The sequence below is a fragment of the Triturus cristatus genome, chromosome 8 (genome assembly GCF_964204655.1).
Source record: "Triturus cristatus chromosome 8, aTriCri1.1, whole genome shotgun sequence".
NCBI lineage: Eukaryota > Metazoa > Chordata > Amphibia > Caudata > Salamandridae > Triturus > Triturus cristatus.
The window spans coordinates 1108074584-1108088389 of NC_140591.1; positions in this window are offsets into that span (position 1 = coordinate 1108074584).

Genomic DNA, 13806 nt, shown 5'->3' on the forward strand with positions numbered 1-13806 from the left:
CCAATCCCTTAGTTTATGTTGTCTAAACGTACAGATCCTATGTATTATTAAGAACTACACAACAATTCTTAGCACTGCTGATTGGTCATCTGAGTCCACTTTTAAGGGGTTCGATTTGCGGCTCTATACCGGAACCCTCCGTGGCAGAGGATGGGCCTTTTTGGTTGTCATAGAAACAATGTTTGTTTTGTTTAATGTTGTAACTAAAAATCTCAAGATGGTTTACTGTGTAATGATACAATGGAATGTATGCTTATTGCAATTGGAACTGATATGTGAGAAGGAAAATTTACACCATCTTTACACCTTTATTACAGGATCAGAGCCCAATAAACAGGAGTAGACTACGGGTGGAGATGCTGTGTTCGCAGAAAGAAAGAGACAGAGTGTCTGCAGGGACCGTTATGCACAGTGCGGCCCCCCGATTGGATGGACTGTTTTTCTGTTGATATTCCCAATGTGTCATGGGAAATGTAGTTTGTTTATTAGAGAACGTTGCATTGAAAAGCTGATGAAATAAAAAAGCAAAGAAGGAAAGCCTAATCCTCTCCTCCATGTCCTAAATAGAATTGAAACTTTCTGTTACGATAGCTAGGACATTTTAAATTGTTTAATAAAATAATTGCAAATGGTGCACTGATCAAAGAAACTGTATATTTTACAATCACCTTTGCAGGGCATTATTACTTTTCAGCAGAAAATCATGAGGCAACTTTATGAAAGCTGCGGCCCTCCCTGAGTGAAGAGAATCCCTCATGTGACGCAGCTCTGATAGCAGCCACCTTCTTAATTCTACTGTGATTTGCCTTTTTTGCAAGTCCAACTCTCTTTAGCTTCCCTTCAGATCCGATTTTAAATGTCGTGAACATCATAAATCATAACTATTTTAAAAACACACTGAGCATTCATGTGAAGAAACAGAACGTATACTTTACAAATATATGGAGCTTATAGAAATAATAATCTATGTATAGAAATAGGAAAGGAAGAGGCGGGCACATTTCAAATTTAAAAATGTGCATTTTAAATGCTAATTTTCATCATACTGTTCCAATACTTTTTTAAATCGTGAATATGTTGTCGAGCACTGAGGCTGGCCTACCTTACAGAACTCTCGTCATTTGGAGTTAGCTGTGTTTTGATGGGCTCAAATGTCCTTCCCGGCCTTCAGGGCTGTTAAAAAATTACATACATGTCGTCAGAAATCTACTTTTCGAATCGAGCCTCGAGAGCGCACAAAACCTTTGCTCTGTATCCATACATCATTTGTTACAAAACAAGCCATTGGTTCATCCGATCATGTTATATTTCAGCCAGTGCAATGATGCATCACATCAACAGTCAAGGCTATTGTGACGTCATTCACTCCTCGTCATGCAAATACCTCGCCATCTTTCGATAACCTCTGGCTCGTGACCTCCATTAAAGTAACAAGATTGGCGGATATGTACGAGTCAAGTTGGCTTCTACAAACCACTGAACTAGTAGGGAACCCGGACTTCCCTCCCAGAAATGCAGTAGATTCGTAAATCCCTGTCACTATCTTGGAATTTCCCCATCTTACCCTCATCATACCACTTTTTCATTTAGACAAACGAAGTGGATTAGAGGTCAAGATAGTTTGTACCAAGGGCTGGTGACAGGCAACGACCCCACCATTCGTTAGAGAATTAAATTCATTGCGTCGATGCATCACACACTTTTATGACAATTTGCTTCCTACTATGAAGGGGTAATTGGAAAATGTGATCCATTTCATATGCATTTATCCCTGCAAGCCTTCATAGGCTTACCCGAATCTTCAACAATTCCAGCACAGAGGCCAGCTATCTTTAGGGGCAATGTTCCTTCTAGCGTTGTGGAGCCTCGTTATGGGTACTGGGGGACACAGGGACCAGAAATACAGATTATAGGCTTCAACTGTAGATAAAAAAAAACATGCCCACGAGTAAAACGAGAATATGTAACTGAAGATAGACGTAGAAAGGGGAACAATGAAAGCAAATGTTCACCCCACCCTTACGTACCAGTATAGGTGCGTTGAAACCGACTGTCCACACCTCGCCCTGCCACAAACCCACCGTGACAAGAGGTTTCACAGCTCCTACATACAATTTTGTCTGAGGTTGACCTGTATTTATTGGCTTAACTAAAGCGTAGCATCATAATGGTGTAGGCCAAGCCTCACAGCTGACGACATCTTTCACTGCCAGATGCTCACCAGGGTTGGTGGCCTGCCGCCAAAAATATGAAAGTAGGACATTATAAAACAGAAACTTACCTTTCTACATTTTAAGGCAAGATCTACTCGCAATCCCCAAAGAAAAGGAAAAGTACATGTATGAATTTTTTCAGTGTTCTATACAGCGCCAAAATGGAATCACTTTATACCACCAATCAAACACACAACTAGAGAATGGTGTTGATTTTCTGCCTAATCAAAACAGAACAATTGATGCATCAATATATTTTCGGGTTCTAATCGCGATTCATTATTTCGACTTTTAAACGCATTAAAATTGTCTGCAGTAAAATAGGTACTGCATAAACATCCGTATAGAGGAAAAGCAAAATAGAAATAAGAGAAAAAGATAACTGAACACTCTAAGAACTCAGACCAAAGTAACAGAACACAATGTGAGACTAAAAAACGCTGTGGGTGTCTAACTAAAACCATTATGAAGCAAGAGCAAAGTTCAACTTGGCTGACTCCGCGTCGGAACCAGATGATGCTAAATGAAATGATCTTTGCCTTAATTGCAGTACTCGTTTTCAGAACGTCTAATCTTCCCCCCTGGAACCAATAGATGGGAGATCAATGATAGCTAATGGAGGACCTGGGACAACACGAGATCCCATGAAGGGCCTGACGACTTGTAGGGAAAAAGAAGCTGAGGTGAAGTACTGAGATGTGAGAATGCAGGAAACAAGTGCAATGTCATCTTTGTTTGTGCCACACCTCTTCAATGAATACTCAATCCTGCTCTTGATTGGCGGAAACGTTGTTTTCTTTTATCACCTACTCATATTTCCTTTGCATCACTTTGAGATTTGACTCTGAACCTAAAGTATTTGATCACTAATGTCAAAACCCATTTTGTTACCTGGCATTTTACAGTTTTTTTCAGAAATATTGTAACTTTCTTCGTTATCTCAGGAAACGGGTCACATTAAAAAGAGATAAGTTGTCCTCTTATGTGAATGGGTATCAGCAGTGTCTAATGGTTCCAGTGGTGTCTCTTCCTTTCATTTTCGAGGATTGGGCATACACTGCAATGTATTAGGTTGGCCTGCTTCATTCGGCATGAGCAACTCGTGGGATCCCTATGCAGGTGTGAGCAACAATCACCAGGACCCCACCAAGACTTCTCAAGATGAATTTAAGTACAAAAGATGTAGGGGCATATTTATCAGCCCCTATCGCCACAGGAACGTCCCTTTTTTTGATTTTCCTGTGTTGATATGGGCTCCGCCTTATTTACATGGCAGCATTAAGCCACTTAACGTGGCTTAACGCTGCCTTGTAAAAAAGGCACCCTTTCATGCTATAATTAGCATGAAAGGGATGGGCAATGGGTGTTGTGGTGGGTGTTCCACGGCAACACCCATTGATTTTGATGCTGCCCTATACTTACAAGGGTGGCGTAAATATGGGGCTGTGCCAAAATTAAGACCAAATGCTTTATTTCTCCTTGTCGTTGCTGTTTCTATGTGTGCTGCATTGTGAAGCACACATAGAAACAGCAAAACACTATGCATGATTGTTTATGTCCAGGAAGGTGTTCCTTCCTGGACATAAACAATCATTTTAAAAATGACGAGTTGCAACTTCTATGTGTGCTGCACAAAGCAGCACACAGAAATTACAAATTGCCATTTGAGATTGGGACACCTTTCTGCACATAAACAATCATTCCCACAGCACAGGCACCCTTGCAATATGGTGCAAAGGTGCCTGTGTTGGCGCTAGGCAGCTGTAATTAGCGGCAGTGCAGGAGGAAATGAAGGGCTGCACCGTATCTACAACAATACGGTGCAGCCCTGCATTTCCAAAGTGACGGAGCCCGACGTTAAGCAGAGAAGACTAACACCTCCCTTAGTCACTTTCTTTGTAAATATACCCTGTAGTGGCATATTTACAAGCCCCAATTGCCACAGGAACGTCACTTTTAGTGGCGTTCCTGTGACGATAAACCGTTCGCCGTATTTACAAGGCGGCGTTAAGCCACTTAACATGGCTTACCGTTACCTTCTAAATAAGACCCCCTTTCACGCTACACTTAGCGTGATAGGGGCGTGCAATGGGTGTTGTAGTGGGCGCTTTGCCGCAACACCCATTGATTTCTGACGCTGCCCCCTATTTACAAGGGTGGCATAAATAGGAGGCAGCGCTAAAATTAAGACCAGGGAAAACCTGGTCCTAACATGGCGAAATGAGGATAAATGCATTGTTTCTCCACGTTTTTGCTGTTTCTATGTATACTGCACTGTGCGGCACACATAGAAATAGCAAATTGCCATGAATATTTGTTTATGTGCAGGAAGGTGTCCCTTCCTGCACATAAACAATCATTTAAAAAATAAGGATTTGCACATTCTATGTGTGCTGCACAATGCAGCACACTTAGAAGTTACAAATCGCCATTCAGGATTGTTGATGTGGAGGAAGGGACACCTTCCTGCACATAAAAAATCATTCCCTCAACGCAGTCACCCTTGCACTATGGTGCGAGGCTGCCTGCATTGGCGGTAGGCATTTGAGGTTAACACCAGCGCAGGGAGAAGTGCAGGAATGAGCCGTATTATTGTAAATATGGCGCATACCTACGTTTCTAAAGTGATGAAGAGCAGCGTTAGCAATTTTGAAGCTAACCCGCACTCTGCCCCTTTCTTATACATATGCCCTGTAGTTCGTCTTTATTTGTGAAGGACCCACGACCACACCGACTACCAGACAGGCTCTAAGATGAACAGGCAGCTGACTCTAGCCTGTACATTCCAGAACCAGCCCAGCTCTAGACACCATCAGTATTCCAGGCAAGTCAAATAACAACACAATAACAAGGCACACAGAATGTAAAATAAGTAAACACAGTATTCACAAATATGAATACAACATCACCCCCTTTCCTTATACAAAAAAAAGCAAATTAAGACAAAACATAGTTATGCAGCTTAGTAGGTAACTTGACCGTCTGTGAACTAGGTGTCCAAACAGCCTCACGGGTTATTTTGCACTTTCTGGTGACAGAAAGGGTGGTTTTGACAGTTATAGACTCATTGAGGCACGCATTTGGAGTTGAGAACACCTCATTTTTATTACACACCCCAAGTTCTGAGTTATTTGTGATAGATGCCCTGCTGCTAGCAGGTGCACAGTTGCTAGAACTAACCATGTACTCCTGTGCATTATGCGAGACAGCATTACTGCTGGCAATATCAGTTGTTAGTAAACAACAAGGGGGACAATGAGGGCTTGATAAAGGTCCACCGTACTTGCCCTGGGTAGAACTAGAAGACAAAAGAGGTACGGTGTTCCTGGGTGGCAAGTTGGCCACCTGGTGAGTACTCAGAGTGGTGGGGAGGTGGGAAATACCTCCTTTCGGAACTAGGACCCTCACACACCCAGCAAGCTAGGTGTCATGCTTCATCATATGGGTCTGCTCCTCGTTGAGCCGGCGCTGCAATGCTCGACGGGCACCCATAAAGGGGCTCTTTATCGGAGATCTTTTGTTCCTTGCCGCATATGTGCCATGGGTGTGGGGGGCCTGGTAAGATGTAGATGTGGTGTGTGGGTTAAAACAGGTAAGGGAATCCTCTATAATGATTTTTATTCTGGAGAGGTCACAACTTGATTAAAAAGTAAAAAGAAGGAGGGCGACTATTTTGTTTTAATCTGACGAAAATTACGCTCTACCCCTGAGTGGTCAACATGTTTCTCGCCTATAAAATGTCTCTAAGAGATCAGTTGGTGATAACTCAGGACCTAGTGACTAAATGAAAACTATCTACAGTGTGTGGTGTGGTTCTACATACCACTTCTTCTCTCGGTAGGATGTTCCCCCGGAGAAAAGCAGCCAACCTAGAGTACAAACAAGAAGGATCAAAAAACCAAATGGAGATATTGGCACATGGTCCTATTGATTCCAGTGGGTGTATTTCACCGTACACAACCTCTTTGAATCTATACAAGTGATAAAAACAATGTGATTTCATGCATATCACATTCTAAGTGTGCCTTCATTTGTATTTAGAATATAAAAACCTCTGAGTAACCAGTTAGAGTAATTGAACATCATGGTGAGTGTGTATCAGCTCACCTCTTAAGGATTCAAGTGCTGCTTCATCAGACCGCAGCGGAGTATATGGACACTCAATGTAGTGTAGCGGTTTCTTAAAAGGAAAAAACAAACAACAAAGTATGCTGGGTGTGGGCTTGTAGGCACAACGTTTAGTTGCTAAGGCCATGACTCTAGAGCATTAAAAGTGAAAGTGGGCATGGTTCAGGTTAAAGTAAGCCCATAGTCGTGAAATTAGTATAATTGACAAGGTTATTCAACAGACTCAAAAGTGCCCCAGACCTGCCTGCGTAGCTGCTGGCGCCTTCACCATGCGCTCCGACATTATGCCAATAGTGCGATGTGTTAAAAGTGCCTACAGCGCCCAAGTTAGGTCTTAGTGCAGAGCTCTACAGAACATCAGAGTCAGCATACTCTTCCCAAATACCAGCGGTAACTTGTCAGCAATTCCCAGCACCTCTTACCTCTCTTAAAAGCTTGTGACCAGGCATAGTCTCAACGCGTAATCCATACTCACCTGCTCCCGCTCAGAGCAGTCTGAATCACTGACCCGCTCCGCTACATCAGGAAGGAAAAGACAGGTTGCCGGTTCCTGTCTTAAATACCCTCTCCTGGTGCCGTTAAGCATGGTAAATCAGCCGCACCTGGCGAGTGGTGTGATGGTGTTGGCATGACATCATCTACAGTGTAACCATGGAGGCCATCTTTGAATGTGGTGAAAGTCTATAGTTCTGGCTATTACCTTAATGTGGATGCGCATCAAGGGCTTCAAATTTGGCATTGAGTGGAGCGGTTTTATCAACAGTGTGAACAAGAATATATACAGTGCAAAAGCGCTCGCTTCACTGTGCTAAATGTGTGCATAAGTTGCTGGCGACTACTGATTGGGTGATTCGTACGTCGGCCATCTTTGAGTGTAATATTGTACTCTATTGTTAGTTATTAGATATATCGTCCTAACATAGCCTAATCTCCATATCTGACTAGCCTGATGTCGATATCATGTGGCAGAGATGTATTAAGAGGTGAGAGACTACCGTGGACTCCTAAGCTGATATACTCATTTGTTAAAGTTCCGGACAATGGTTGTATATATCAGATTAATTAATGGTGCTCCAGGGTATGGCGTCATTCAGGCCGTCATTTGCTAAGTCAAGATGGAACACCCACCTTTGTTCAATCCTGAACAAAACAGTCTGTGTTATTTGTTAGTGGGATTCTAGGATGACCCAGCGTAGACTCTCTGGGGGGTGTCCGAGTTCAGAGAAGTGGGTGTATAGTTTGATGGTAGTTTTATGGCAACGAATATTGCTCTTGTGCTCAGTGATTCTGACCTTAACGGGCCTCATGGTCATGCCAACATACCTCTTGTCACAAGGGCAGGTCAGCATATACATACAACGTGGGGTGTTACAGTTAGTGTGTTTGATTAGCGTCCATGTAAATGTGTCTGATAGAACCAATTGTTTGGTGTGTCTGGTCTGTGGGCACACGGTACAAGAGCCACAGGGATAGTGTCCTGTCACGGGTGAGAGATCCCACAGTTGCCTCTGGTTAGGGATGTTGCTCTTCTTGGGTCTAGTGTGCACCAACATATCTTTCAAATTGTTGGTATGTTTAAACGCAAACCTTGGTTTGGGTATTGACAGTGTACCTGTGTTCAAAATTGCCCAGTGTTTGTTCACTGCCTTCTGTATTAGACTGTCCTGTGTACATAGAGGTGCAATATCTGAGAATCCTCATGCACCACCCGAACACCCAAGGGAGAGGATGTAGTCTAACTGCTAGGGAGGTCAAAATAAAATCTGGGAAACTGGTTTCCAGCCTCGGCAATGATGCTCAACATCCTGTGATTCTTGGCAAATCACGTAAACGTCCCGTGCCTAACAAAAATGAATGTGTACTTGTGTAAGCAACTGCTGCTCATGTAAAAGTGCCCTGATACCTGATACCTTTGGGCCAAGTTCGTGCTGTATAAAATTCAGAAAAAAAAGTATAAAAAATGCCCCGTCTCCCAGCGCAACCCCAGATCAGAAAGTTGCTCTATAGGTAGGGCGGCCAGGCAGGCCAGTGGGAAGATCAAGGATTTTCATCTATCGAGGCGCTGACCCGAGTAGGCACCGAAGTCCTCCATGACCTGCAGAATCCTAGGCATCACCTCACGAGGTGAGTTGACATAAAAAAGAGCATCCTCTGCATATAGAGATATCACGTGAAGCGTCCCTCCTGTTCGGATGCCCCACTGTTCGAGATCCCTATGTGCCCATGTTGCCAACGGCTGAATGGCCAGCATGAAGAGCAGTGGCGAGAGCAAGCAACCCTAGCGTGTGCCATGCTCCAGTGTGCACCCCTCAGGACCACTCTGGCCCACGCGGACCTGGGCGCACAGCGCAGTATATAGGAGTTTTACCCATCGCCGAAATCGCAGACCAAACCCTGCCGCCCTCAATACCTCCAGTAGGTAACCTCAATCAACTGTATTGAAGGCTTTTTCGAGAGCTATAGATACCAGGGCCAGCTTTTCGTCTCTATGTCATGCCTCTTGCATGACATGGGCCAGCCGCCATCTGTTCATAGCAGTTTTGCGACCAGGTATAAGCCCACCTTGGTCCTCATTGAACAAGTGGGGCATGTTAGGAGCCAACTGCTGCACCAATACTTTACATAATATTTTGAGGGCGATAGGCTGCCATATCTTGGCTATCCGCCGGGCTTAAAAAGCATACACATCTCTTCCTCCTGCATGGTTGGGTGCAATAGTTTCCGCTCATACGCCTCCTCATATACCTGGAGAAGGGGCTGTGCTAGCTTTTCTGAGTACGTGTTGTAAAAATTCCAATGGAAATCCATCTGCTCCTGGTGCCTTGGCCCCGGGCAGCGCCCTCAATGCTTCACGGACCTCTTCAACAGTCACTGGGACTTCGAGGTCCCTCAGCCCCAAGGGTGGGAGGCACATTACTGATAATTCCTGTAAGAACGGGATATAGTGGTCCGGACAGACCGCCTGATCTGCTGAATACACTTTCTGTAGGTTCTGTCTGAGCACTTTCACTAGTTCCGCTAGTTGTTCCAAAAGCCCCCAACGGGTCTTTCAAGCAAGTCGTCATGAGTATTGTCTGTTCCTTCCGCAATACCCAAGCCAGAAGCTGCCCAGATTTTTGCCCCTCGACATGTAGCCGTTGGTGGTACTGGCACAGCGTGTATTTGTCTAGTTCGTCCTATAAGTCATAAATTCACATGCTCAACAATCTCTCTTGTTCTCCAGTTTCCGGGTGTGCTTGGTCCTCAATCTGAACCTCTGCCAGGGCGCTCTCCTCCACCCTCAATTCTCACAGCAGCTGACGGTGGACCCCATATGTCAAGCTCATTCCCACTCCCTGTACCACTGCCTTCATTGCCTCCCATTCAGTGGCTCTGCTAGTAGTTCCTCCCAGTTAAAAGTCATATATTCTATTAGCACCTTAGACAGGGACTCCCTTCCTACCTGATCATGGAGTAAGTCAGGAGGCCGTCTCTACCATCTTGGACCCCATGTAGGAGGTCTCAACCACACCTCACAACTCACCGGGGCTTGATCTGACAAAAATCAGGCCAAATGAGTCCACTCCACCTCAAGAAGGTGGGTGCTGCCGTCACCAACACCCTGTCCAGCCTGCTATAACCTGTTGTGGGTTGGGGGAAACATGTAAATAGTTTCTGGGTCGGGTTCCTTTCTCGCCAGACATCACATTGGTTAAACTCCCTCAGTCATCTGAGGTTTAGTTCCTTGTTTAGGGAAATGTCTATCTAGGTCGGGGTCCAACCCACAATTAAAGTCTCCCATCCACAATAGAGGTATATCTAATTCTGGGGCTGTTAAATCCTGCATTTATTGAAAAAACGTAGGGCCATCCATGTTTGGGGCGTATGTATTTAATAGAAGGATGTCCCGACCATCTAATGTACCCAGCAGGAACACAAAGCAGCCGTGCACATCAGCTTCTATATATGTGAGGGTAAACAGTGCCTTAGGGGCTACCCATACTAATGTCCCTCTGGAGTATGTATAGTAGGAGGAATGAAACACCAGCCCCCACTTCTTTGTCACCCTGTCCGCCCCTGCAGCATCCAGGTACATCTCCTGTAGACAGGCTATAGATATGTGATGCCTTTTCAGGAAGGAAAGCACTTTATGGTGTTTAGTACATGTGCCAAAGCCCCTAACATTCCAGCCCAGGAATATTGCTACCGAGGCCATAACGGTACAACTTAGATGTTAAACATCTCACATCACTCTGCCCACTGCTCACTACCACCTCTCACTGCACACCTCCAACATAAACAACATAACAATGTTGTAGTATAACTTCCCAACACCCACACATGGGCAATAGATGTGCAACTGTGCAGTCATTATTACCCAAATCTCAAATCGCCCGACTGGGGCCAAGAACAACCCCCGTGTGATGAATCTCCCTGCCCACCCACCCTTGATCAAGACCAGCATATGTTCTAAGGTGTATATAAGATTTGTGATCCCAATACTGCCTAAATCTCAATTTTAGACAAACCCTACAACCCCCCTCCCCCAGGCCTTTCATCAAGTACATCTGCTGAGCGCCCCACTCTTGTTTCTGGCCATGCCACATCCGTGGGGAGAGAGCATCTCACCGCACCTCCAACCACTCCGGGGATTCGAAGAAATGAGCCTTGCTTTAGTGCCAATACTTTCACTTTCGCCAGATGTAATAGCATATACTGAATTTGTAAGTCCCACTTGACCCCTAGAAAGGTTTTTCATTGGTCCTGTATCTGCTTCATAAGCCCAGATGAATGGAGATTTTATTTTTCTCAAAGTTAATGTCCTGATGTTCCCAAGCAGCATGCAGGATACAGGCCTGTTGCGACAGTTCAACACAATGGCGATGATAGCCTGCGGCTGACTCCCTGGAGGGGGAGGGACCAGGGCACTGTGCACCCTTTCTTTAGCTAAAATCTCAGACAGCCCCGTGGGTGCAAGTGAGTGCGTATCCACTGCTCCAGAAATAGCTCTGTGGACCCTTCCTCTATGTGCTCTGGGAACCCCAGGACTTGGATGTTGCTGCGCGGGTATGTCGTTCCGCATCCTCAGCCCGGCGCTCCAAGGCTTTCGTGGCCGTGGACATTTGGACCACCTGCTCCTTGAGTGTCGCCAGCTCCCCCTTTAGATCCACTATGTCCCCTTCAGCCGCTGTCACTTTATCCGTTACTTTTCGTCGGTCTGCTCTTAGGAAGTTAAAGTCTATTGAGACTACCTCGATTTGGTTTTCAAGGGCTTTTCTGGACCCCTGGATAACAGCCAACACTTTGGTGCGGGAAGGCTCACCCCGTCGTTATCTCCCCCTCCCTTTTCTGCTGCCAGTCTGCCTCGTTATGTGCTGGGGGTTGGTGCGGCGTGATGTAGTGCATGATGGTTTGGCACCTTGCTTTGTCGTTGCCCATCACACAGGCCTAATGAGGCATCCACCCTGTGAGAGCCCTAAGTCACCTCACCTCGCACCAAGTGCTCCCCAAACCAGTACCACCAGGCACCTCTTCGCCCGCCTCTCCCACTGGGACGAAAGCTGCTCGGCCATTGCTGCACCAAAAGACCAGCCCTTTCAAAGACTTGCACTCACCGAACCACCAAATCAATCTGACCACAGTTAGGAGTCACTTCTACCATACCCCCAAATGTCCTTCACTTCTCCCCAGGTAGTCAACCCATCAGCGGTCGCTTCAACCCTGCCCTGCGTTGACCTTGCCACCATAAGTTGAATTAAGAGGCCCTCATGGGCAGGTTGATACACCGGGCTCCCCTACTCCAAAAGGTTGCAGAGTGCCCCAGGCAAAACGACTGCTGCTACCAGTTGTTGTGCACGTGGACTCACAGCCGATCAACTCCTTCTCCAGAGGAGCCTCTGCTTACCTCAGGCGAGTTCATCGAAGGTCCCTAGGCTCCACAGGCGAAAGCGGGGTACCTCCCTGTGGCAGTACCTCCTGTCACCGGGCTCCTGCACAAGCTTCCGGATGGGTCAGCCACTCAAGCGAACCACCAGAGACCTCCGTACCGGTGTTGATTGCCACTCCCGGTTCAGTCCGATGCCAGCTGGCTTCAGGCTGCCGATCACAGGCCTTGCACTTCACGGGTGGGGCCGCCTTCCCCGACACTCTCGCCCACGGCTGGGCACGGCCCTCTGTCATGCCCACCCACATAGGCAGGTACCGTCAGTGCCCACCAGCCGCAAGTCAAAACTGCCAGACCCTCAGCAACGCACCTTGTGGGACCCAAGGGCCAGACCACAATCCGCTCCAGTGGATGCAGCAGGAAAGGGGTCTCGGCCCCGACGCGAAGGCCGCAGCCCCAGTCTTCGCCCACAGACTCTCCGGCTCCCGGAATTTCCACTTCAGTGTTGGCCTCCCGTCCTGATCCTCCCGCGCCTACTTACTCGCCCTGATGGTCTCACGTCCAGACCTCCAGGTCGGCTCCTCATCCTGGCAGAGTACCGGATCGATAAAACACCACTTCAGGCCCACCAAGAGTCAATCAGCGGTTGCTTTCAGCGGCTCTCCAGCTAGTCATTGGTCCGGCCCAAGCAGCAGCTGCCGGATCCCTCTCTCTTCTGTCACCATGGGTCGTTCAGATCGGGAACGCGGTTTAGGAACCCCCAGGGATAAATTAAGCTGGTCTAAGGATCGCTGCATTAGGATTGAGCAGGATTACTGGGTAGGCTGGCCGGGGAGGTCAGAGGCTCACATCCTGTCAGCCATGTTACTTGGCCACGCTCCACTCGCATAATTAGCTTTAGATGGCCATCCATGTGTTTATGGCCCAAAGGCAGTCATCACGTTTTAAATTGTAGAGGTCTTCCAGATCATCCATTTTTAGAAATGATTTGGGTGTCATCCACATAGTTGTAACAGGTGATGTTGAAAGGTTTAACGAGGTTAGGTAAGGAGGTTAGGTAGATGTTAAATAGTAGTGGGGATATAAAGGACCACTGTGCGACACCACAGTGTTGTATGTGAGGAGCTGATATGAAACCCGAACCTACCAGTCTTTGACAAGCAATATCCAATCGGGAAACTTTAGATTCCAATATGGCATGGTGCTTTGATGGTGCTCCGGGATACAAAGCAATTGCAGAGGTAGTTCAATTATCAGATGAAGGCTCACACCTGAAATATAGGCTCCTGACTGGGGTGCTGCAGGACATTTACACCCATATGTGCAGGTTTTCCTCAGCACAATCTATCCCTTCCTATGGTCCTACAATATCTGGCACATCTACATCTGCCACAGCCACAGAAGGGAAGGCCCTTCCACAGGAAGATCCATTTGCAGCCACCCCAGACCCTGGACCTGTGGGTCCTCCCTATCTCGCAAGAGGGGATGTCATCCCAGATTATCAGGTGGTGAGTCTATGTGGTTCCTCCCTAAATTGGACCATGATGAGTACTTAGGTACCCCCCAGATTGGCTACTGGTGTACCTTATTAAGTCCCAGTAT